The following is a 23,277-nucleotide window of genomic DNA, read 5'->3' as shown; positions in this document are numbered from 1 at the left end:
ATGGCCTCAGTAAGAAAGTCGATCATAATGCCACCTCCCTAAAGGGTTTGATGGGATTTCAGTGGGATATTGCATATAGAGTGCTTGATACAGTAAGTAAAAAGTTACGTGTCAACCATTATTGATATCGTGATGAGAAAATCTGTAACATAATGGTTTTTATAAGTGAAATATAGTTGAACTTTGTTAACATCAACTCCTCACAGACCTTCAGGGAAGCCTGTCAAGGAAGGAAATCTTCGTGAAGTAAATGGAGAACACTGAACAGCACCTTGACAGAGTCCTAGTCAGGCGAGGATATGTATAGAATATTAGGGCCTGGGTTGGGAGATTTTTTTTAAGTAATTAAAAAAAAATTAAGGTATTCTTTACATGTAATAAAGTCCACCCATTTTAAGTGTACGTTTTGATGAATTTTGGTGCGTAATCATGGAACCTCTGTCACAGCTGAGATTATAAAACAGTTCCCTCGTTATAACAATTTTTTCTGTGCCCCTTTCCAGTTAATTCCCTTCTCCAACCACTGATTCCAGGCAACTATCCATCTGCCTTCTGTCTCTGTAATTTTGCCTTTTCAAGAAGTTCATGTAAGTGGAATAATACAAAAACCATAGACTTTTGTATTTGATTTCTTCCACATAGCATGACTTTTTGGTATTCATTCATGTTGTTGTGTATACTGTCTCTTTTCTTTTCCTTGCTAAGTTTGTTTATCCATTTATCAGTGGATAACATATGAATTGCTTCCGTTGCTGGGGCTCTTATGAATACTGCTGCTATGAACAGTCCTGTACTTGTCGTTGTGTGGACATATGCTTTTATTTTTGCTGGAGAAATACCTAAGAATGGAATTTCTGGGTCATAGGACAAGTGTAAATATGGACCTACAGATGGACTCTATTCTGATTCTGTTGGTATGTGTCTGTTCTTCTACCAATGTCATACTATCCTGGTTACCGTAGCTGTATAATGTATCTTGAATTAAGGTGTCATCAGATTTTATTGTTCTTTTTCAAAATTGTTCAGCTATTCTAGGTCTTTGCCTGTCCTTATAAAGTTTAGAATTACCTTGTCAATTTCTTCAAAAAAGCCAGTGAAGATTTTGATTGAGATTGCATTGTCTATTATCCATTTGGAGGGGATTGCCGTCTTAATATTGGCTTCATGAGGAATCAATATTCTACAATCCATGAGTATGTCTCTCAGTGTATTTAAGTATTTTATAATTTCCCTTTCCAATGTCTTAATAATTTTCAGTGTACAGGGCTTGCACGTCTTTCATTAAGTATATAAATAGTATTGTTAAACGATATTGTAAATAGAATTGTCATTTAATCTTTCTAACTTTTTTTTTTCGCTAGACAATGAATTAAGCAAACCTTTATTGAAGCTTAAATTGTGGTACAGAAATACATTTCAACTGATTTAAGTCCAACACCATGAAGAGAGAAATTATGGCACCAAAATTTTCCCTCCTCTGTCATACACACTAGGATTAATTTAGATTACCATTCTATCTAGTTTTCATTTTTCTAGGCTTTGTTCCATACAAATTTGTGCCGTTTTTCAACATTAAATAGAAATCTTAAATCTGTTGGGGTGGGGGGAATCAGACCTCAAGCCAATAAATGTTCATCAAATCTACTGGGACACTGTTCAAGAAGAAAATCCACTTTGAGCATTGGTCCTCATAACAGCACCAAAACATTAGGTACTGCGCGCTAATTACAGAATCGGACTGATCCATTGATCGAAAGCTTCTTCAGTGAAGCTCTGAATCAACAACATGTTTAAAAGTCAAAAGTGTTCCAACCACTTGATTTCAAACCAAGTAGAATTTATGTTTAGAAACACTAAAAAAAAAAGTGTTTCATTTATAAATATGGAAGGAACAAGAACATCACTGCATCAATCCAGAAAGAATCAAAAACTGTTTGAGGACAAGAAGAAATACAAAATTGAGTCAACTTTGCTCTTTTCTCAGCTGCTTAGATGTCCATATTAGCAAATACAGCTAAAAGATGCCAAGTCTTTTAAGCCTGTATTTCTAGTCATTTCCCATTGACCATTTTGGAATTTTGTATGTTATGTTTTATGGATAGCATTCTGCTTCACTGTGTAGTATGTCTAAGTAATCTGAACAGTTCTCATTCATCACTTGATGTTACTCCACGGTGAAAGAAATACCAGTAAGAGGAACCGTCAGAACACTATCACATGCATCACAAAGTCACAGAACTTTTTAAGTCACAAGATGGCAAAGACATCGATTCTGCTTTGAACCAAAGTTTATGGCATTACCATTAATAGAAATTAGTGGAAAAGGCTGCATCATCTGAGCTGACTTGATTTGTTGAATCCAATACAACCTTTATCTTAAATCTCCTTGCTAACAAATTTAGTGATAATTCTTTTATACTACTACTTAGCAAGTTAATAAAGCCATGGTACTCATGAGAGGCTAATCTCATTTAACGGGGGGCACAGAATGGCATACGGTTTCTATACAGTTCTGCCAATATTCCCTAGTATCAATCTACACCTTCTTTGCTAATCAACACCAGCTTATTCCAAAAGAGCTCATAGTAACGAAAAATGCCAAACTCCCTTGACCTTAAAAGAAAATTAAGCCCAGAGTCCATCCCCCCCACCCCGTTCCCTCTGGGGTATAAGGTTAATGTAAACCCACAGTGTAACAGTGTATTGTTTTATGGCGGGGGTGTGGTTGGGAGGGAGAAACCATGGTGAGGAATGAATCAATTAAAGTCACACAAGTATAGGAAGCAGTGAGATAGTAATACACAAAATGTTTGTTTTTTTGTTTTTTGCGGTACGCGGGCCTCTCACTGTTGTGGCCTCTCCCATTGCGGAGCACAGGCTCCGGACGCGCAGGCTCAGCGGCCATGGCTCACGGGCCCAGCCGCTCCGCGGTATGTGGGATCCTCCCGGACCGGGGCACGAACCCGTGTCCCCTGCATCGGCAGGCGGACTCTCAACCACTGCCCCACCAGGGAAGCCCGTAATACACAAAATGGATAACTGCAGTCATTTTCTTAGAGGACTCGACTCGTGGAAAAAGAACTTTGATTGGTGCTGCAAAAACATCTGTATGAAGTAGAAATTGGTTTCAGTAACATTAGTAGACAGTATGTTCTAGTAAGTGGAGGTAACTGGATGCAAAATCCTGGTAGCAATTTAATAGAATAGTCCCAGATGTCTAGGCTGAGGCCAACGCCTAATGAGGATGAAAGCCTTGTCTGTGGGGAATTTTGGATGGTACCTGGAGAAATATTACACTGTACAGAAACCAAATTGAATTGTTTTCACAAGTGTAGTAAAGTTTCATATAGTAAAAGGTTTTTTCTACATGCACTTTAATTTCACAGCAAGAGTGGCATAGGATACCTAAACACAGAAGAGAGCATTCATGCAAGATATCTAACTCCTTGATATAATAGTGCCTATAATTCAAAATGATTACACTATCATTACATCTAGGGCTTTCTGCAACTACAAGGTGGTGGTTATGAAAAGCATGGCCCTTGGTATCAGTATCTAAAAAGCAGCCACCACCTTCTTCTATGTGTGTTCTCTTTTTGCGTTTTTTCTTCATTTTTCTTAATCAACTCTGCTGTTGTTGCTGCTTCTTAGCAAAACTGGGGGGAAAAAAGCAAAATTGTAGTCACTGAACATAGCGCTCTGTCAATCAAGACATTTAAAACCTTCAATCTTCTGGGGTGAAGAAAGCACTGTGCAACATTTAGAACTCTGATTTACAAACAGGGTGGTCACAAATTTTCCTGGCTTGAAGGCTTCCACAACTTTCCTGATCAGGTCATCATAGGAGGTCTGACTTAAGTTTGTTTCAAAGCTAACATAAGAAAATTGTGGTTCTGGAGTGATGTGAATAGTCCAATAAGTTCCGTCCGATTTCATTCCATTCATTGAATACGCACAAGGATTGAACAGTGTGGGATCAATGACAGAACCTGGTATCAGGTCACGAATTCCACTCTCATGAGTGACATCCTTTGCAGTAACACCATCTTTCATGCAGAACTGGTCCATAACTGCTGGGTCAAGCTCACTCATCAGAATTCCCAGGGTTTGATCTGGCTGATTGATTACCCGACTCTGGGAAACCCAAAGTATACAAGCACCAACAATCAGAATTCATGCCTCCCATGCAATATGCTGCTCCATTTGGGAAAATTGCGTTAAGAAACTCTATTTCTTCCTGGAAATTCCGGTGTGGGTACCCTTGGTGAGAAGGCTTCATGAAATTCTTACAAGAATAAAAGAAGCTTTGAGTCAAACCCACTGTAATCCCTAGCAAGTTTCAACAGGGGAACCAGTGCTTTCAGCAAGAGGGTGGTACCACATGTCTTCAAAATGAAACGTCTCTTGGAGACAAACATGCTACTCTCACTGAGTACATAAGCCTCCTGCTTGTCAGTTTTTGTCACACTTATGATTGAACACTGCACATCCTTCAAAAGTATGTCCCACTCAGATCTTGGGATGGTGCGAAGATCCCCAGATCCTTGGTTTGCGCCGGGTTGCTGCCTGGAGAACCAAACCTCCAGCAGTTTCTCGGTCCCTTCGAAAAAATGTGCAACTTCCATCACCATGAGACTAGCGAACAACCAACAACCACAGAAAATCAACTAAATTAAATCTCTTCTCCCGCCGCTGCTGCCGCAGCTGCGAATTTTTCCAGCTGTGTTAACTAAAGTTCAGGTCCCATTTTTGCTATAATTTTATATTAACTTTTTTTTAAAGGGTTAATAAAATTTTCCCGGCTTTTTTTTTTGTGTGTGTGAGCGAAAGTTGAACGTGAGTCTGTTGGAAATAGAGGCAGATACAGCTCAGTCCCTTGTAGTCCGCTGTTTCCGCGTTAGAGAGAGTAGAGCGAGCACTAGCTAATGTCGCCGGTCATACTGGGGAAGCCTCTAACTTTTTATTGCTAATGTATAGAAGTAAGAACGACTTTTGTATACTGAACTTGTATCCTGCAATATGCTAAATTCACTTATCAGTTCTAGTAGCTTTTTTGTGTGTTGCTTAGGGTTTTCTCCAAACACTCGGAGTTTTTTGTTGTTGTTTCTATCTTTAGATCTTTTGTCTTTAGCTGAGCTGTTTTAAGTCTGTCCCACATATGAGTATGAGTAGTTCAAGGGTCAGTGAGAGATGAGTGTACAGAGTTTGGAGATCACCCGCCTCTGTCCCTTCTAAGATTACTCTGCACTCTTCAGCATTCGTAGTTTCCTGGCTTCACTTTTCTGATTCACCAAGTCAGAAATGCTGTGAGTTTCTCTATGCATGTTCCAACCCTCTCTGTATATGACATGTCATAGTATCCAAAGACAAGAAATTGTTGATTATAGGAACTTAAAAAAAAAGGGGGGGAACTTCTTTTCAAAATGATTCTTGAGTAATGACAGAAAATTCAGATAGTTAACATAATATTTTGTTGATAAAAAGGAAAGGAATCTTTTATCTGGCAATGGAATAACTTGGTCACTTTACAGAAAGAAAACCCAAATTCTGATTTTACTTTTTTCTATCATTCATTTAAAATTTTGCAATAAAGATTTATAAGTCCCTTTCTTAATGAATAAATAAATTTATTAACATTGAGCCAAGATTTCCAGTATTTTTAAACACAATTCAGTATTTTCTTCAAATTCACTATCTGTAGGCATTATAAATCTAGACAAACAGTTTATTTTCCTCAGACCCTTTACCTTTACCATTAATAGTTTATCATCAAATTTGTCTTCTGGTATCTTTTATCATTTATAAAACTTGGAATTAATTAATATACCTTCTTAGGTATGTGTTTATGAATAGATGACAAAAATTTTTTTTTAATTTAATTTTTTATTTATTTATTTTTGGCTGCCTTGGGTCTGTTGCTGCACACAGGCTTTCTCTAGTTGAGACAAGCGGGGGCTACTCTTCATTGCAGTGTGCGGGCTTCTTATTGCGGTGGCTTCTCTTGTTGCAGAGCACAGGCTCTAAGTGCGTGGGCTTCAGTAGTTGTGGCATGTGGGCACAGTAGTTGTGGCTCCCGGGCTCTAGAGCACAGGCTCAGTAGTTGTGGCGCACAAGCTTAGTTGCTCTGCGGCATGTGGGATCTTCCTGGACCAGGGCTCAAACCCATGTCCCCTGCATTGGCAGGCGGATTCCCAACCACCGCGCCACCAGGGAAGTCCCATAGATGATAAAATTAAACCTCTTAACTAGTTGTAAAATTTAACTGATTATATCACATTAAATAAAACAATGCATAGATTATATTGGTTTACTGTCTTAATAAACTAATAATTTTCTTAATGAAAAAAACAGACAAACCACATTTATCTTATGTACCTATTCCTATTTCTCTGTAACCATTTATATTAGCCAACTTTAAAGTTAAAGTTTCTAGACACAAGAGAAAACTAGAAGACTGGAAACCAATAACTGTCTAGCAAATTTTTCTATGAGCATACATTTTATATCACTTTAACAAATTTTAAAGTGGCAAAATAAGCATGGATATATCATTTAGAGAAATTTACATATCCAGTTAATCAATTTATAGGTAATTTTTATATAAAAATAAGGAAAAAGGGTAATTTAAAACTATACGTGGTGCCCAATGTTTGGATCTTTTCCTTTAGTTAGAAATTATCCATATATCCAAAGATTATTAATTAACTCAATTTATCATTTGTTTAAGAGATTTTTTTTTTTTTTTTTCCCGTACGCGGGCCTCTCACTGTTGTGGCCTCTCCCGCTGCGGAGCACAGGCTCTGGACATGCAGGCTCAGCGGCCATGGCTCACGGGCCTAGCTGCTCCGTGGCATGTGGGATCTTCCCAGACCGGGGCACGAACCCGTGTCCCCTGCATCGGCAGGCAGACTCCCAACCACTGTGCCACCAGGGAAGCCCTAAGAGATCTTTAAGTGGACTAAACATCTGGAAATTGAAACTTAGACCAACACATCAAATCTTTATGATTTAAAGCATTATAAGAATTCATGAGATTAAGTCATTTAAAAAAGATATTTTATTATATAAGTTCTTCCAACTAAATTCAATTTTATTTTTTATAATTTTAAACAATTTGTGGAAACAGTGATAACTTACTGGATCCATAGAACTAATAAAGTTAATTTAGAAGGTTTAAACCATGAGAAATTAACCCCAAATCTTACATTGATTTAATTATTGCATTATTTTTATATCATGATAAAATCAGGAGGCATAGTTATTTTTAAGCTAATTTTATCTCACTCTTGTATATAGTCCAAAGAATCATCTAATTATCAGGAATATTACATAAATATTTTAATATAAATAAACCTCCTATGGTCATATATCCAAAAAGATTTTTAAGACTCTTGGATATACTAAGCCTAGGTATAGGAAACAAAACTATTACCCAAACCCACATTTAAACTTTTGGGTTATAATTTCAGCAAGGAAAAGTAAAAGCAAAAATAGTTTAATTTTTCTCTCTTTCTTATGGAAATTTTGGACTGTTAATCTGTACTAGTATTTCTTGAGTCTGAACATAAGGACAGAAAAACTATTTATAATTAGTTAATCTCCAGACTTTCCCAAGAAAAGAGAAAATATGGGAAAGGAAGGAAGAAAGAAGTGAGAGCAAGCTGACTGCAGATAGATACGAGTGGCTGATTATCTTCTCTGTGTAAGGAGAGGAGAAGACTTAGACAAGGCAAAACCCATTTTGACAGACCCACTCAAAACTACCAGAGCTAGGGCTTCCCTGGTGGCGCAGTGGTTGAGAGTCCGCCTGCCAATGCAGGGGATGCAGGTTCGTGCCCTGGTCCGGGAAGATCCCACATCCCACATGCTGAAGAGCGGCTAGGCCCGTGAGCCATGGCCAAAAAAAAAACTACCAGAGCTAAAGTCAGTACAGCTCATTTAAATAGTAATTCAGATTCTTGGCATCCTATTAAGTCATGTCCTTTAAAAGCTGGCATTTAGTAAGTATGGTAGAAAAGAGGAGGTCTCCCAATTTAAAAAGGTGGTCTGTCTTTTAGATGGGCAAGACAGAGACTCTCCTCATGAGGTTTATTCCCTTTTTGTTCTGTGTTTAATGTGTCTCTTAAATGAAAAACCTTATTCATAACAAAATTTTCAAAATGGCAACTGCAATTTCAGATTGGTAAAATTACACCAGTTAGAGAGAGATACATATGCGTTCAAATATGAAGAGAGCAGGTATTTGGCCCAAAGAGCCAGGAAAAGAAGACCTCACAAGAATGGTGTCAGTAGGAATGGTGCTTATGCAATCTTGAGAAAGAAGACTAGAGCTAGAGGTATCACAGTCCCTGACTTCAGACTATACTACAAAGCTGCAATAATCAAAACAGTATGGTAGTGACACAAAAACAGACATATAGATCAGTAGAACAGAATAGAGAGCCCAGAAATAAACCCATGCACTTAAATGGTCAACTGATCTATGTCAAAGGAGGCAAAAATATATAATGGGGAAAAAGACAGTCTCTTCAATAAGTGGTGCTGGGAAAACTGGACAGCTACATATGAAGGAATAAAGTTAGAACATTTTCTTACACCATATACAAAAACTCAGATTAAAAGTAAGACCAGAAACCATAAAACTCCTAGAAGAAAGCATAGAACACTGACAGAAATTGTAACAATATATTTTTTATCTGTCCTAAGGCAAAGGAAGCAAAAGCAAACATAAATAAATGGGGTCTGATTAAACTTAAAAGCTTTTGCACAGCAAAGGAAACCATCGACAATATGAAAGGACAGCCTACAGAATGGGAAAAAATATCTGCAAATGTTATGAGTGATAAGGGGTTATTATCCAAAATATATAAATAGCTCATACAACTCATTATCAAAAACATAAACAACCCAATTAAAATGGGCAGAAGTCCTGAACAGACATTTTTCCAAAGAAGACACAGAGATAACCAACAGACACATGAAAAGATGTTTAACATCACTAATCATCAGAGAAAGGCAAATCAAAACTACAGTGAGATATCACCTCACACCTGTCAGAATGGCTATCATCAGAAAAGACCACAAATAACAATTGTTGGCAAGGATGTAGAGAAAAGGGAACTCTTGTACACTGCCGGTGGGAATGTAAATTGGTGCAGCCCCTATGGAAAACAATATGGAGGTTCCTCAAAAAACTGAAAAAGAATTACCATATGATCCAGCAATTCCACTCCTGGATATATATCCAAAGAAAACAAAAGCACTAACTTGAAAAGATACACACACCCCAATGTTCAAAACAGCATTATTTACAATAGCCAAGATATGGAAGCAACCTAAGTGTCCATCAACAGACAAATGGATAAAGAAGATGTGGGGTGTATGTGTGTGTATATGTGTATAATGGAATACTACTCAGCCATAAGAAAGAATGAAATTTTGCCATTTGCAGTGACATGGATGGACCTGGAGGGTATTATGCTTAGTGAAATGTCAGACTGGGGAAGATAGATACTGTATGTTGTCACTTATATGTGGAATCTAAGAAATAAAACGAATTAATATAACAACTGAAACAGACTTACAGATATAGAGAACAAACCAGTGGTTATCAGTGGGGAGAGGGAAGGCAGAAGGGATTAAGAGGTACAAACTACTATGTGTAAAATAAATAAGCTACAAGGATATATTTTACAGCACAGGGAATATAGCCAATATTTTATAATAGCTTTAAATGGAGTATAAGCTATAAAAAAATTTGAAACACTGTGTTATACACCTGAAACTAATATAATATTATAAATCACTATACCTCAATTTAAAAAAAAGAGAGAGAGACTGGTGCTTATGCAAACCTCATATCTCCAGAATCTGGTCAAAGGCCAGGGAGTCACCAAGTGGAGTTCCAATGAACTCCCCAACAATTGATGTCTATCACTACCCTTAGAAAACAGGGCTTGTGGAAATTCACTTTAACACCATTTGCTTAACGGTGGAATTAGGTTCTTAATTCAGCCAACCCAAGCAATCAATAATGAGCGACTGTATACAGGACTTGGCTGTAGGTATATACAAAGATGGATCAGACATAAGACATAGTTTCAGCTGCCTAGGGAGCTCACAGTCTAGCTCTTCTTTTGAGCAAAATATTGCTTAAGTTGTTGCCTTAATGGTAGGATAAATCTGCCTTGGAATTGATCCAAGGTGATTTAATTACTGTGAAATAGTTACACCAATAAGACTTAAATTCCAGAGAACCCCCCTACTGGATTCCAGCATGCTGCAAGATATTAGGATTCCTGTTCTTATGTTGGTAAGCCAGGCCAGCCCTATTTTCTGTGATGACTTTTTTTTTTTAATAAAATAATGCATTCACTAGTTTAAAAATTAATATATAAAAATGTAGATTGAGGGCTTCCCTGGTGGCGCAGTGGTTGAGAGTCCGCCTGCCGATGCAGGGGACATGGGTTCGTGCCCCGGTCTGGGAAGATCCCACATGCCGTGGAGCGGCTAGGCCCATGAGCCATGGCCACTGAGCCTGCGCATCCGGAGCCTGTGCTCTGCAACGGGAGAGGCCACAACAGTGAGAGGCCCGCGTACAGCAAAAATAAAATAAAATAAAATTAAATTAAATTAAATTAACCATCACAAGGGTCCTGCCCCAATTAATGGAAGAATTAATGCTACTCTGGTCTTGCCTAACAACGTTTAAGAGCAAAACCCAAAAGGATCAAATTGTTTCCAGACTGTATCTCACAACAAAGCTAAAGAAGATTTTTAGCAATGCAAAAATACCTAGGACCCAACATGGTAAAATACACAATGTCTGCATCCAGTCAAAAATTACTAGGTATGTAAGGAAGTAGGAAATATTCCAGTAACTGACCAGAAGTGACACAGACGGTAGAATTAGTAAATATGGACATTAAAATAATTATTGTAATTGTATTCCATATGTTTAAGAAGCTAGAGGAAAGATTGTGTTAATTAGAGACATGGAAGATAAACTTCTAGAGATGAAAACTACAATTGCTGAGATGAATACATTGAATGAAATCGATGTCAGAATAAACAGTGTAGAAATAAAGATTAGTGATTTTGAAAACAATGTAAACTGTCCAAAATGAAACACAGAAAGAAAAAAATCTGAAAAAAATTAATGAACAAAGCATCAGTGAAGTGCGGGGCCAATTATATGTGTAATTGGAGTGTCTGAAGGAGGAAGGAAGTGTGAGGGATAGAAGAAATAACAGAAGAGAAAAGTGACTGAAAAAAACCCCTCCAAATGTAATGAAAGTAATAAACCCATAAATCCAAGAATCTCAAGGAGCTCCAAGCACAAGAAACATGAAGAAAACTGGTATCAAGGCACATTATACTCAAATTGCATAAAACTAGTGATAGAGAAGAATGTTAAAAGCAGCCAGAGAAAATGAAGGTTAGGATGACAGCAGAGTCCTCTGTGAAAACAGTGTAAGCGAGGCAACAGTGGAGCGACATCTTTAAACTAACAAAAGAAAAACATCGTCAACCTAGAATTATTTTCTTGGTGAAAGTATCTTTCACAAACAAAGGCAATATAAAGTCTTCTTCAGACATCAAAAACTGAAAGCATTCATTACCATCAGGCTTGCACTAAAAAAAAATGTAAAAGAATGTCCTTGAAGCAGAAGAAAAATGATACCTGGTGGAAACCAGAGCTCCAAAAAGAAAGGGATACACTGGAGAAGGGTAACTACCTTGTAAATATATCATTTTTTTCTCATTATTTTTTTTAAAATTTATTTATTTATTTATTTATTTTGGGCTGTGTTGGGTCTTCGTTGCTGCACGCGGGCTTTCTCTGGTTGCGGAGAGCAGGGGCTACTCTTCGTTGCAGTGCGTGGGCTTCTCATTGCGGTGGCTTCTCTTGTTGTGGAGCACGGGCTCTAGGCATGCAGGCTTCAGTAGTTGTGGCACACGGTTTCAGTAGTTGTGGCTCACGGGCTCTAGAGCGCAGGCTCAGTAGTTGTGGTGCACGGTCTTAGTTGCTCCGAAGCATGTGGGATCTTCCCAGCCCAGGGTTCGAACCCATGTCCCCTGCGTTGGCAGGCAGATTCTTAACCACTGCGCCACCAGGGAAGCCCTTTACTCATTATTTAAATCTCTTTAAAAGATATGTCTTTTAAACAAAAGCAGAAATAACACACTGGCGTTTACAGCTTATGTAGAAGTAAAGTTTATGACAGCAGTAGCACAAATGGGAGTGGGAAAATGGAATTATACTGTTGTAAGATTCTTATACTATATGTGAAGTAATATATCATTTGCAAGTAGATTGGGATAAGTTAAAGATGTATATGATAAACTCTAAAGCAGCAGAGTTATAGCTAATAAGCCAACAGAGATAAATTATAATAATGAAGATATTTAATTAATACAAAAAAGGGCAGACAGAAAAACTTGGAAAAATGAACAAAGAACAGATTACATAGCAGTACATCTGAAACTTATTTTTTAAAAAAGAACAGATTGGATATATATAAAATAGCAAGATGGTAGATTAAATTCCATATTGATATTATATTAAATATAAAAGTCTAAATGTCCCAATAAAAAACAGAGACTGTCAGATTGGATAAAAAAGTAAGACCCATTTATATGTTACCTACAATGAACCCACTTTTAATATAAAGATACAAATAGATTAAAAGCAAAAGGGTGGAAAAAGTTGTACCAGGTCAACATTAATCAAAAGATTAACTTGAATGTCTATATCAGAAAAAGTAGATTTCAAAACAGAGCATATTACCAAGGATAAAGAGAGTCATTTCGTAATGGTAAAGAGGTCAATCCAATAAGAACATATAATCCTAAGTGTTTATATATGTATTAGAGATTCAAAACACATGAATCAAAAACTGATAGAACTGCAAGGAGAAATCCACAATTATATTTGGAGATTTTAACACATCTCACTCAATTGATAGAACACATAGACAGACAATCAATAAGGATATGGGAGATTTGAACAATATAATCAACTGTCTTGGCTTAATTAACATTTATAGAACCCTCTACCCCTCCACCCCAAACAGTAGAATACACATTCTTTACAAGTGCACATGAAACTGTTACCAAGATAAATCGTTTTCTGGGCCATTAAAAAAGTCTCAATGAATGTAAGCTGATTCAAGTCATAGAAAGTATGATCTCTGACCACAGGGGAATTAAATAAGGAATCAGTAACAGAAAGATATCTGGAAGAGCTTTCAATTATTTGGAAACGAAATAACACACTTTTAAATAAACCATGAGTCAAAGAAAAAAAAAATCAAAAGTGAAATTACTAAGTATTTGGAACTGAGTGAAGGTGAAAATGCAACATAAAATTTTGGGGATAGGGCTAAAGGGAAATTTATTTAACACTAAAACGCCGTATTAGAAAAGAAACAAAAGCTTCAAATAACTGACCTTGGGATCCCATCTTAAGAAACTAGAAAAATGAAAGCTAGTGAAACCCAAATTAAGCAGAAAAAAAGGTCAATGTGGAAATCAGTGAAATGGAAAACAGAAAAACCATGAAGAAATCTATGAAACCAAAAGCCAGTTCTCTGAAAAGAGCAATAAAATTGATAAACCTCTGGCCAGACCAATCAGGAAAAAAAGAGAAGACAAAAATTTTAATAAGTAAACCAAATAGCAACCTAGAAAAAACAGACAAGTTCTTTGAAACACACAAACTGCCAAAACTCACTCAAGAAGAAACAACCACAATAGGCCCAAATCTATTAAAGAAACTGAGTTTGTAGTGTAGTTAAAAACCTTCCCACGAAGAAAATGCCAGGGCCTGATGGTTTTACTGGTGAATACTACCAAACATTTAAGAAAGAAATATTACAAATTCTATACTGCCTTTCCAGAAATGAGAAAAAGAGGGGACAAACACTTCCCAGCTCATTCTTCCAGGTAAGCATTACTGCGCAGATGTTCCCTCTTAGTCTCTTCTCCCTGTGCGGCCAGAGTAATCCTTTTAAATCTAATCAAATCCCAGTCTCTCCTCTGCCCCAAACCTCCAGTGCCCTCCCAGCTCCTTCAGAGTAAAAGCCAGAACCCTGGCAATCACCGCAGGCAGACAAGATCTCCCCACCTCCCTGCAGCTTCTGACTAATGTCCTTTTACTCTCCCTCTTACCCACTCTGTTCCATTCACATTGACCTCTTTGCTCTTCCTTGGACCTCCCCCAGTCATCCTCCCTGCCCCACTGACTTTGCAATTGCTGTTCCCTATGCTAGGAAAGTGCTTCCCCCATAGTTCACGCTACCTCCTTTGGGTCTTTGCTCAATTGTCATCTTCAGTGATGGTGTTTCTGACCACTTTATTTAAAATTATCATCTCAGTCCCCACTCTTCAACCTCAGCAACTCCATCCCTCTTACCTGCTTTTTCTCCCTAGTGGTTTTTACCCTCTTACATATTCTTTAATTTATTTTGTTGTCTGTCTCCCCTACCCCCAATGGAAAGTGAACTATCGAGGGGGCAGGGATTTTTCCCCCATATTCTACCTGTTGTAACCCTAGAGCATAGGACAGTACCTAGCTCTTAGTATGTACTCTGTAAACATTTGCAGAATATTTCTCTCTTAATGGTGCTCTCTTTGCTTTGTTCTCAAAAAAAAAGAAAGAAAAAGAAAACCACCTCCCTGTCTAAAGTGATATATTCTCAGATTGTCCCATAGTTTGATGACCAGGAATTTTTTAACCCATGGATTTACAAGAGGTGTTCCTCTCCTTTGTGGGGAAGGAGAGGGATAATTACGAAAGCAACATGAGGAAAGGAGAACTGTCAGAGGAGTCCTTAGGCAGATCAGTTCTAGAAAGGTTGACGTATGAGATTGAGGCTTTGAAAGTTGATTCCTTTTTAAATAAGTACTTGCATACTTCTTGGAAAGCTTACGTGAACCCCCATCCAGGCATCGGTGTACCCCATGTTGAAGGCTAAGACCAAAGTTTATTTAACTTAATGATAGATCCTTGCTATTTAAACAATCTGCAGTGAATATATGTGTATTCATATTCACTTGTATGTGTATGTGTAGGCAAGTCTGTAAATTCCCAGAAATAGAATTGCTGGGTCAAAGGGTAAATAGATGTGAGGTTCTGAGAGATATTGAATATTGCCACATTTCACTTATGGGACTTTTTGAGAACCAGGAATCAGATATGCAAATCCTAGGCAGAGTCAAGAGCTAGCAACTATAGAACAAAGTTAAAGGCAATTTTGTCACCTTAAATAGTGGAACGCTGCAGAATTAATTAAACGCTGCTTTCAGTCCTTAGGAGACCATGTACAAACCTGATAAGCCCCCGCCCCTTGTCTTCGTACAACTCACTGGCAGGAAGTTGAACACCCAGGGCTCTGGACACTGTTTTTCATAAAGCTTTCTGGCTCACTTGCTCTGGAAATGTTGAGACAGGAATCAGTTGCAGCCAGCCAGGGCTGACTGTCCATGTTCTTGATGTGGTTTGCTGGAGACCTGCCCCTCATCCTCCTGTGGCCCAAAGGCTCCTAAATCCATTTGTGAGGATTGGTTGGTTGTGGGCACAGTCTAGATAAGGGAAGCCAGTTTTTTGGTACAAGTCCTGGCATTTGTAAGTTAGCAAACTTACTCTTTCTAGTCAGGAAAATGTCATTTTTATTTTTTTTTTTTTGCGGTACGCGGGCCTCTCACTGTTGTGGCCTCCCCCGCTGCGGAGCACAGGCTCCGGACGCGCAGGCTCAGCGGCCATGGCTCACGGGCCCAGCCGCTCCGCGGCATGCGGGATCTTCCCGGACCGGGGCACGAACCCGCGTCCCCTGCATCGGCAGGCGGACTCTCAGCCACTGCGCCACCAGGGAAGCCCGGAAATGTCATTTTTTAAAAGCCCTTGACAAGGAGAAAGAAAAATTTGCCTTGGACCTGGAATCAGCTCACAGACTGAGAGCCTAGACGGATGGTAATAGGCATTTAGCTCAGCCTCCATTTTGCAGGTGAGTGAGGCCCAGAGTGGGGGGGTGCCTCCCCGAGCCTCCCACTGGAACCCAGGGCCCTGCTCTCTTGCAGGGCTTCTGTCTACCACCCACAGCTGCCTCTCCTCCACGGTCACCAGTGCTTTCCTCTCCAGGTACAGGGAGGTTTGCATTAGAGAAAGACAACCCTTTAGCATGGATTTCTACCACCTGGCATGACAATGGATAAAGCTACTTATCGGTGCTGTTTGTGCTTCTGATATACATTCCACTTGGGGTCTTGTAGAGCAGAAGGAGCAAAGGGAAAGAAACCGAATTGTCCAGACTGTACTCACTCTAGGACCACTAATATCGTTCTCACCAGCCGAATCCAGTCCCGCAATGGAGTGCCCTCTCACAGCCCCAGAGGGGCCCATTCACAGGGAAGCACCAAGCAGGGGCTCTGGCGGTGAGTGGGCTCCCCTGAGGAATGGGACATCTGAAGAAGGAAAACAGTGCGTTTATTGAGGTATCATTTACATATGGTAAAGTTTGCCCCTTTCAGAGTATGAGTTTTGACAGTGCTTACAGTCATGTAACTACCACCACCCTTGAAATCTAGAACTGTCCCATCACTCCCAGCCCCTTCCCCGCCAGCCCTAATTCCTTTGGTCGCCAATGCATCCTCCCAGCCCCTGCGACCACTTTTCAGTTTTTTGTGCTTAGGATTTTGTCTGTTACAGAGTATCATAAATAGAATTATAAAGTGTATAACCTTTTGAGTCAGGATGCATTTAAGATTCATCCGTGTTGTTGCATGTAGTCAACGTGGTTCATTCCTTTTTATTGCTGAGTAGCGTTCTGTTGTATGAAGATACCCCAGTGTGTTTAGCCATTCAGCTGTTGAAGGACATTTGAGTTGTTTCCAGTTTTTGACGATTATGAATAAAGCCGCTGTAAATTCACATATAGGTTTTTGTGTAGACATTAATTTTCATTTCTCTTGATTAAATAATTAGGAATGGAATTGCTAGGCCATATGTCAAGTGTATGCTTAACTTATGAGAAACTGCCCAGCTGTTTTCCAAAGTGAATGTATTATTTTGCATTCCCACCAGCAGTTCCTACCAGTTTGCATTCATGCCAGTTGCTCCACATTTTTACCAGCACTTGATATTTTCTCCCAGTCTTTGACTTGTTCTTTTCGTTCTCTTAACAGTGTCTTTAGAAGAGCATAAATTTGGGGAATTCCCTGGCGGTCCAGTGGGTAGGACTCCACGCTTGCACTGCCATGGGCCCAGGTTCGATCCCTGGTTGGGGGGAACTAAGATCCTGCGAGCCTCATGGCGCGGCCAAAAGAACAAAAGAATGGCATAGATTTTCAATTTTGAGGGAAGTCCAATATATGAGTTATTTCTCTTAAGGTTCATACTTGGTATTGTACCTAAGAAATTTTGCCTAACACAAGATCACAAAGATATTCTTCTAGAAGTTTTATTTAACATTTAGATCTATAATCCATTTTGCATTAAATCTTATATGTGGCGCATACTGACCAAGTGTCATCATTTTGTATATGGATGCGTGATATTCCAGGACCATTTGTTCAAAAAACTATCCTTTCTCCAATGAATTGTCTTTGCACCTTTGTGGAGAATCAATTCAGCACATATGAGTGGGCGACCTTTACGCTTTTAACTGATTTCTAAATTCTAAAAGGAGAATGGTAAAAGGAAGAATCTTCCAGTCTTTGTATACTACTGATTTCTCCACTAGGAAGCCTCTCCTAACATCTGTAGGCAGAATTATCCACTTCTCTGGGCCCCTTTTTATTATTATTTATTTATTTACTTATTTATTTGGCTGCACAGCACAGTTTGCGGGATCTTACTTCCCCGACCCGGGATTGAACCTGTTCCCTCGGCAGTGAAAGTGCAGAGTCCTAACCACTGGACTGCCAGGGCATTCCCTGGGCTCCTATAGCTATGATGCATACACTTATTATGGAATTTTTCTCACCCTTATGATTCCTTGTTTCAGGGTCTGCTCCTCTCTCCTTCCCACCTCTCTCTCAAGACCAAGCATCCTTGGAGGCCCAGAAGTGTGTCTTCTTCCTTTTTATCATCTTCATCACCACTGGCTCTATAATGTTTGTTGAATGAATGGCCCATTCTCAAATCTCTGACAAGTCACATCTTTGATTGACAAGTGATGACAAGTCAAGAGCTTTATGAGAGCTATACCAGTCAGATGAGGACCAAGAAGTGAAGATAAAGACCCAGTTCTCTTTAAAGCAGGAGCTGTTTCTTATTCTACTTTGGTGTGACCTCTGTTTTGCCAGGGACGCGTAGGGTGGGTCTGTCATACCAGGCACATTTGGGTTATTGGTGGAATCTCAGCTTCAGAGCATGCCTGGCTTCTTGAGTCCCTCTTCCTTTGGGATTCTTTCATGCTGGGCTTCAGTCACTGTGGCTTTGTTGGCAATACAACTCCCTTCCCTTGAGTTGTTTTGGAGATCGGACAAGAAAAAGTAAGGGAAAACGCTGGGCAGTATTGAGAATTATTGACTGATTAACCTTTGAAATTCATTTGTTTATCAGAACCCTAAGACTCATGAAATGTTTATTGTTAATTCCAGTATGTCATTGGTTGCTTCTCCTTCCCCTAGTACTTTGGAAACATAATATTTACCACCTAGAAATTTTGCTACCTAGAAATTTTCCTACAATAGATCTTAAATATTCTTCTTAACGTTTTGATCTCAACTAATTTACTCTGATTCTTGGTTTCTGTGAGAAGTTTAACAGTTTGGACTGTTTGTCCAGAAGATGGGTGGTGCCAGGGTGTATATTTGGGAACTCTTAAAGTTGCAGCCCTTCAGGCCTCTGTGAAGGCTGCAGACTGGAGAGCTGCAGTTACTTGTGAGAGTATCCAGGTGCTTCCTATGAGTGGGAGATGTGTTCCTGTGCCTTTCAGCCTTTGATGTGCCAGGCTGCCAGCGTTCTCAGATGTCTCTATTTTAATCAACCTGAGCTACATCTCCCACTCCCACCCAGGTCTTGATTATCTTAGTTGTATATACAGTCCTCCCCCTCACATACACTCCTTAGCCAGGAGTATGCTGGGAGTCAGTAGAGGTGTCAGGGCTGGGTGGAACTGGTGCATGTTTCCTCTCCGGGAATGTGGCTCTTATTAGAAGCATCTCTAAATAAGATGCCACGTACCTGCAACACATAGAGTATGGTCTTTTTAGGTTCACAGCATGGAACTGAGCAGCCAAATGTATTGCATTTCTAATCCTCTGTCTCATCCTTTCTATGACATCCAATCAGGAAATGGGGTCAAACTCTTAGAACACATTGCTTTCTCCCTTTTTTTATTAACATTTTTTGAGGTAAGATTTACATGCCATAAAATTTACCATTTTAGTGTACAATTCAGTGATTTCTAGTAAATTTATATAGTGTGCAGCCATTACCACAGTCCAGTTTTAGAACATTTCCATCATCCCAAAAAGATCCCTTGTGCCCCTTTGCAGTCAGTCCCACCCCCATGCCCAGGCAGCCGCTAAACCTGCCTTCTGTCTCTATAGATTTGCCTTTTCTGCACGTTTCCTATAAATGGAATTATACAATATATAGTCTTTGTGACTGGCTTCTTTCATATCACAGTGTGTTTTTGAGGTTTACCTATATCGTAGCACATATCAGTACTTCATTCCTTTTTATTATTGAATATTATTCCATTCTTTGGATATACATTTTGTTTATTAATTCATCAACTGATGGACGTTTGGATTGTGTCCAGTTTTGGCTGTTATGAATAATGCTTCTGTGGACATTCATGTACAGGTCTTTGTGTGGATATGTTTTCATTCCTCTAGGGTAGATTCCTAGGAGTAGAGTTGTTGGGTCTTATAGTAAGTTTATGTTTAACCTTTTAAGAAACTGCCACAGTGTTTTCTGTAGTAGGGCTGCACCATTTTATGTTCCCCCCAGCAGCGTATGAGTGTTCTAGTTTCTCCACATCCTCACCAACACTTGGTTTTGTCTGTCGTTTTGATCATAACTATTTGAGTGGCTGTGAAGAAGTACCTCGTGGTTTTAGTTTCCATTTCTGGAATGACTAATGATGCTGAGCGTCTTTTCATGGGCTTATCAGCCATTCATATTTCTTCTTCGGTGGCACATCAATTTAAATCTTTTATCCATTTTTTAATTGGTTTGCTTACTGTCTTATTATTGTGTGTTGAGTTCTCTGTATTCTGGATACAAATTCTTTATCAGATATGTGATAGAACACAGAATTTTTTAATCTTCCTCACACCAGTACCAGAGACGCTGGAAAGGGGAAGGGACAGTTAAGGTAGCAATAATAATTAATGTGTAATTTTTGAGTCTTTGTTATGAGCTGGATACTGGACTGTGTGTTTCACAGCGATTATTTAAGACACTTTCTCATTTTCTAAAGGTTATAGGATAATTTCAAACGCTTGCTCTTCAATTAACAGTTTTTAATAGATAAAGAAAAGAAACAATTGATTTGGGAAATTCTTAGATTTACGGGAGTTAAAACTGGTCTTTGAGTATTACCGTAAAGACTAAATGGCTGTTATACAGATGCAGAACACCAGCGGTTTAAAACAGCTAGATGTTTATTTCTTGCTTCTGTTAACAGGCTGACATTAGCAGTCCCGCATGTGTACGGGGACTCCACAGAATCAGACACCTGCTATGTTGTTACTTTTAAGGTGTGGATTCTACCTCAGGATCCAAATGGCCACTCCAGCAAGCTTGTCCCCTTGCAGGCAGTGGGAAGTAGAAAAGAGAGGGAGAGCATTCTCATTCCTTTTAAGAACCTGACCCGGAAGTTGCATGTATCGGTGCTGCTCGCCATATCATTGGTTAAAACTTAGTTACATGGTAATGACTAGGCACAAGAGGGACTAGGAAATGTGGTCTTTATTCTGGGGCTATATGTCCATCTAAAACTTAAGGGTTGATGGTGAGAGAGGAGAACAGATGTTAGGGGACATTGTTGGGCTTGGCAGTTCCTGTAACTAGTCTCTGTGGGATTCCCATTACTTTTTCATCAAAGAAAGTCTAGTTGATATGAGGTTATTGGCCTAAACCTTTTGGAGCAGTTCATTTTACTTTTGTTTTAGAATTGCACTAGAATGTTCTTAATGGTGAAGTAGCCATAAATATGAATTACTATTGCTTAGGGAATGTGAAGATACCTTAGTGATTAAATACAATTCTGGAGTTGCTTTACTGAATACAGATTTTATATACCAGCTCGTAGGAAGGGTAGCAAACAAGAGGACAGCTTCTGCCAGGTTGACTTTGTTTTGCAGTTTTCTTTTCAAGTGGCTCTTTCCTCCTGACAGTGCCATTTAATGAGCAGTTTCTCCAATGTTAACCGTAGCTGTTCTTGTCTGGTTAGTATGTAGTTCTGGATCAATATGCCAGATCTGTCTCTTTAGGAAGAAAAAGAGCAGTACTGTTTCATTTAGAGATGTCATTACTTGTCTAAGGACAACAGTAATTTCTAACACGTGGAGGGAAGCAATCTTCTGGATCCATTTGTCCTTTGTATGTTTAAAACCCTGACAACAAAACAAATTGGTACTGAATGTTTTGAAGAAACAAACATTAACGCTCTCTGAGTGTTTCATTTCTAGGTTTTCAGGCCTTGGTAACATTACCAAGAAATCTGCTTTCCCGGGTGCAGCTCTATTGCTGAGAAGATTTTAATATCAAAGGAGCCCATACTTTTACAGCCCACTTCAGCCGCCCCAGAGATAACTTGGATAAACATGGGCTCCTCCACGTACCTCCTAATCCCTGCTGGGTCTTACACTGTGGGGAGGTTCAGACAACTTGTTTTCTTTCCCTTCTGGCCCTTCTCTCTACACTCCCCTCCAGCTGCCTTCCTTCCCCCACCCCCAAAGTAACGTGATCTCCTAGGCCTGGTCTGCTGCTTTGGCAGATTCTTTTAGTCTTAGAGAAAGAGAGGAAAAAAATTAACCATTGGTTTTCCAGTTCAGACTTAACAAAACTATAAAAGCCAAAAGCAGTACCAGTGTTTGAAAATAAAAGTATTGTTTGTAGATAACCAGTGCTTGGGCTTTTCTTTTATCAACCAGTTCTACTTAAGGCAGATTAAATTTACCTTATTATAATGATGATAGTTTATCGCCTTTAGATTTTTGCAACATTGCTACTTTTGACTTGTGTGTTTTGTAGATATCTTAATCTTTATTCAGTATTCAGATTAAAACAAACAAACAAGACTTTCCACGATTTAAAATAAAATTCTGTGGCATTTATTTCAAAAGTTAACCAAAGTAAAAGGGACAAAGACAATTCATGAAATCATGCAAAACCTCTTTAAGCTAAATTCAAGCACTTAGATTTTAATAAGAATATCTCAAACTATTTTTGTTTAATAACATAACTGTTTATAATTTGACTTTAAGTTATGTGACTGGATTTAAGAATTCAGGGTTTGGTTGTTTCTTCACCACCAGCAATATTAAGATTTGAGACCTGTAGTTTGCAACAAATTTTAAATACTTTTTCAGCCTGGTATCCTAAAACTAGTCTGTCAGCTCTTCATTATGGGTGCCTAGTGGGTGTCACATAATCGAAAAAATTTAGCAAGGTGGTTTGGAGATCTGGGCTCTTTTCCTCACTCTGCCACTAACTTGCTATGAGACCTTGTACAAGTTTTCTTAGCCTGTTTGTGCCTCAGTTGTCTCATCTGTAAAATGGTCGAACTAGATTCTTTTTTTTTTATTTTTAAAAAAAATTTATTTATTTATTTATTTATTTCTGGCTGTGTTGGCTCTTCCTTGCTGCGCGTGGGCTTTCTCTAGTTGTGGCGAGCGGGAGCTACTTTTCGTTGCGGTGCACGGGCTTCTCATTGTGGTGGCTTTTCTTGTTGCGGAGCACAGGCTCTAGGCACGCGGGCTTTAGTAGTTGTAGCACGCGGGCTCAGTAGTTGTGGCTTGCGGACTCTAGCGCGCAGGCTCATTAGTTGTGGCACACGGGCTTTGTTGCTCCGTGGCATGTGGGATCTTCCCAGACCAGGGATCGAACCCTTGTCCCCTGCATTGGCAGGCGGATTCTTAACCACTGTGCCACCAGGGAAGTCCCAAAACTAGATTCTAATTTAAAATGATTAAAGTTTGCAGACTTGTTTTTATTTCTATTACCTCCCCCAGGCCCCACTGGAATGATAATAAAAAGATTTTTTGAAAAGTGAAAATGCATAAGGACAAAATGAACCCAAAGGGGAAAGTAGATAA

The 23,277-nt window shown here is 39.1% G+C and overlaps 1 protein-coding gene and 1 pseudogene across 1 annotated transcript in view; one reads left to right on the top strand and one right to left on the bottom strand.

Annotated features, from left to right (window-relative positions):
- Nucleotides 1–23,277, top strand: part of ABL1 (ABL proto-oncogene 1, non-receptor tyrosine kinase) — a 134,721-nt gene that overhangs the window by 58,678 nt on the left and 52,766 nt on the right. The window lies entirely within an intron of this gene.
- LOC137226957 (S-adenosylmethionine decarboxylase proenzyme pseudogene) lies at nt 3,568–4,722 on the bottom strand (annotated as a pseudogene).

Source organism: Pseudorca crassidens, chromosome 7 (assembly GCF_039906515.1).
Source record: "Pseudorca crassidens isolate mPseCra1 chromosome 7, mPseCra1.hap1, whole genome shotgun sequence".
Lineage (NCBI taxonomy): Eukaryota > Metazoa > Chordata > Mammalia > Artiodactyla > Delphinidae > Pseudorca > Pseudorca crassidens.
Note: the sequence above shows the minus strand (reverse complement) of the source record. Positions and strands in the feature narration are given on the sequence as shown.